Source organism: Medicago sativa, chromosome 8 (genome assembly GCF_051527215.1).
Source record: "Medicago sativa cultivar Bolivia chromosome 8, Bolivia_mono, whole genome shotgun sequence".
Classification (NCBI taxonomy): domain Eukaryota; kingdom Viridiplantae; phylum Streptophyta; class Magnoliopsida; order Fabales; family Fabaceae; genus Medicago; species Medicago sativa.
This window is the reverse complement of record NC_140756.1, coordinates 79,759,668-79,763,517: the sequence shown is the minus strand read 5'-3', so window position 1 is coordinate 79,763,517 and position 3,850 is coordinate 79,759,668. Positions and strand designations below refer to the sequence as shown.

At 27.8% G+C, this 3,850-nt stretch overlaps 2 long non-coding RNA genes across 2 annotated transcripts; one reads left to right on the top strand and one right to left on the bottom strand.

Annotated features, from left to right (window-relative positions):
- Positions 1-426, top strand: LOC146902004 (uncharacterized). Its single transcript, XR_015022567.1, has 2 exons — positions 1-132; positions 392-426. It is a non-coding gene; the product is annotated as an uncharacterized LOC146902004 (long non-coding RNA).
- Positions 427-672: 246 nt separating this feature from the next.
- LOC146902003 (uncharacterized) lies at positions 673-2,713 on the bottom strand. The gene is made up of 3 exons (XR_015022568.1): positions 2,370-2,713; positions 1,369-1,498; positions 673-840 (listed from the first exon to the last, which is right to left on the bottom strand). It is a non-coding gene; the product is annotated as an uncharacterized LOC146902003 (long non-coding RNA).
- Positions 2,714-3,850: the final 1,137 nt, after the last annotated feature.

Sequence of the window (3,850 nt, the reverse complement as noted above, 5' to 3'; positions counted from 1 at the left end):
ATCTACTATAATATAAGAAAGTAGTGCACGCTCATCCACAAGGCGACATCTGGCAGCGTGTATATGTGCCAATTGGCTGCAGCTTTGCTTGACAAGTGGGTAGCTTCATTATGTGACACGTGGCAAAGAAAGGTAGATAAAGAGTTTTGAAATATCAATGGAGGCAAAGTTTCAATTTCAAATTTCAAATACAATGGAGCCAAATTTACAATTTCAAATTTCAAATACTCTTCATTCAATACTCTTTGATAATTTAATACTCTCTCATTCTCTCTCTTTCAAAAAATAAAAATACTCTCATTCTCTCAAATGTCTCTCTTCTCTCATTTTCCTTTTTCTCTTCTGTCTTTGCCTCATTCTTTGAACTCCATTTTCTTTTCTCAAATTGCAGGAACATTGTTTATTTTAAAAAGAAGAACACAGCAGGTACACGAATTCATTTTCTTCTTAACAAAGCTATCAAAATTATCACTAAACTACTTATTTTATTTTTTTTGTCTTCATTTTACTGTTGCAGGAAGAACAATGGTAAGGTAATAAGAACTCTTTTTCCTTTGTAAAATTGTCTTCTTTGTTTCTTTATGTCCAAAGTATCATCATATTAAACTGAGTTTACTTTTTTCCAACTGTATAACATAACAAGTTGTACTTCAAAGTATCAAACAACATTCATATTCAAATTATAATAAATAGATTACTTCAAATATCTAATAAAGTTTTACACCATAGTCAATCTTCTTCAAATACTTATTTTCTTGCACAGTTTTTCCTTTGTTTTGTTGGACAGAAAAAATAAACAACAAATGAAGATGATGAATACCGGTATGAAATAGTAAGAACCTGAAAATGAGCGAGAAAGGGAAGATGAATACAAGGATCAAAAGAAATATCAATATTTCTGTTGTGATTTTATTGAAGAATTATTGAAGATACAAGAAGACCGAGAGGAAGAGCCAACATATACATATGTGTGTGAGAGTTCACATGGGGAAGTAACCACAGTTTTTTTATTTCATTCTGAAGTTTTTTTTTTATACAAAGAGGTAATCTGAAAGTTTAACAACACAATTAATTTTTTTTCATTTGAGGGAAAAAAGTATACATTCAATCAAAATATATTCTATGTTGTACAAAAAATATTATATTTTATGCTATACCAATATTTTCTATAAAAAAAAGGTGAGTTGAATGGGATAATTGTCATAAAAATTTATAATAACATTTATAAAAAAAATTATAATACTCAGATCTGTGATTTTTTTTGAAGGAATATTCAGATCTGTGATTGTTTTCAAGAATATTTTCAAGAATAATATCCCTTTATTCAAAATTATATTTTCAAGAATATTTTCAGGAATAAAATCTTACTTCTCTCATTAAGAGCTTTTGTTCACTTTATCCTCTTATACATTTTCCTAAACTTCATATTATGTTCTTCTTAATGTTGCAGGAGATCTACAAGTTGCTCATTCTCCAGTCAACAGTAGAAGCCGATGTTCTGCAAAATAAAAATCAATTTTTTAAAATTATTATGTTTCATAGGCAACAAAATAAATACCACTTGAAATATGGTCAGACATAATTTTTCAAGAGAAAAAAAGCTTTTTCAAAAAAGTAAAATTGTGTTATAATGTTATGTACAAACTTTTTCAAATACTTCTAAACTTGCACAATCTTCCTTTAGATTATTAAAAGTTTTGAAGAAAGAAATAGAGTAAAAATAAAGATGATACTATTTTTTATAAATAAAAAATAGAGTATAAATTAAAATGAAAACTACCGTGAAGGATTAAGAAGAGGAAAAAAACATAAGAAAATGAAGATGAGTACAACATCAAAAAGATACAGCAACTTTGCATGATATAAAATGTGTGTCTACAATTTTCACTACCATTAATTTGTTTTTACAGCCCGTTACTATTTTAAAAAAAATCATAATTCTCATCTCCGATTCTATTCTTTATTTATGCGAAAATAAAAAAAAAATAAAAAAAGTATGACTGAAAAGTAATCTTCCCCTTATTACATTCTTTTCGTCATTCGATTTCCTAATAGTGTCATTTTTAGCTTAATTTTTAAAGTAAAGTATAATAATTTTTGTTAAAAAATATTATTCATCCATTAAAAAAATCTTCTTATTTCCTGATTAGAAAAGTCCTCATTTTTAATCTTTTTTACTGATTCTTGCTGAACAAAAGTAAAAAAAAAAAAAAAAAAAACGTTTTTTATCCAGATCTAATAGATGGATCACCAACAGACTACCATTCGTACCAGATCTCTAAACAAGCTTACATCTTTGAAAGAAAGAAAAACATAACGATCAACACAAAAATTCTTACATCTTTGAAAGAAAGAAAAAAGAATCTTACATCTCTTAAAAATACAACAGAAGCAAATCTAATTTCATGTTTTGATTGTTGTTGTTGCATGTATGCTGGCATGACAGAGGATATCATCGGTGTTGCTGTGTCAGGCGAAGTTACTCCAACGGTCATTTTTTGTGGGTTTCTGTTGTTGATGCTCAGCATAAGCAGATTGTCAGTTTGGAGTTTGGTTTTTGCATCGGTGGCTCGCGGTGGCCGGAAAATATAAGAGAAGATGGATACTCAAAATTTTAACTCCTCAAAACATAAAATAAATTTATGGGTTTTCTTGAGGACAATGAGAGGAGTAGAATGCTGGTTTTAATGGTTGGATTTTGTTGAAATTTAGAGAGAAGATGATGGTTGTCGGAGAGGAGGAAGAAACCACATACATGCAAGACTGGGAGAGAGCGGCGGCTAGGGTTAGAGATTGTGTGTTGCTGATAGGTTTTTATGTGTGGGTTCTTGGGTTGGGCTTTAATGGGTTACTGGGTTGGCCTTTTTATGTGTGGGTTCTTTCAAAAATATACATTATATAAGAACTTATTTAAAATAAAAGCATTATATAAGAACATAAAAATTTAAGGAAAAAATATAGTTTTTTTATTTACATAAAAAATAATCTGGATTGCTAACTAGCATCGTTATCCTACAACAAAGTCATATAAGTTATACTACTAATTCAACAAAGAAATAAAGTTATATGTATGTACAAATAAGCATACGAAAAAATGGTTTTAAATATATTCAAAATCATAAAAATGGTTTTTTTATTTTGGTTTTAAAGTGGAAACCAAAATGTGTGTATCATGTATAGCCCAAAATGTTTTTCATAAGTTTATATTGATTAATTCAACTATTATGCAAGAAAGATGTTGTCACTAATAAAGTTAAATTGGATATGTAAGACATGTTTTCTCTGACGAACAAATTCGCTAGATAATTTGTTACTTATAAAAATTTAGAAATAACTCAAATGCATGAGATAAGTTGTCACAAATGATATTAACTCTGATAAAAAACATATGTTGTCGCTAATAAAATAATTTTTGTTGAGTTGTCATTGATAAGATATATTTTTTATCGATATAATAAATAAGATTCACTGTAGAGTATGTTCTTTCACTAATTAAGTTAAATTTAATACACAAGACAAGTTTGTTTTAGGAGCAAAAACGCTAGATAAGTTGTCACATATAATATTTTAAAAATAACTCAAATGCACGGGATAAGTTGTCACAAATGAAATTATCTCTGATAAAATAATATTCAATGTAGAGTATCTTCTTTCACCGATATATTAAAAAAAAACATGTTATCACTATAAAGATATTCCTATTATTTATACCGTAGGTTCTATTATACAACGATATTAAACTCAATTTAACTAAAATGCATGAAAAAAGTTATATATAGTCACTAATAAAGTTAAATTTAATACACAAGACAAATTTGTTTTAGGAGCAAAAACACTAGATAAGTTGTCA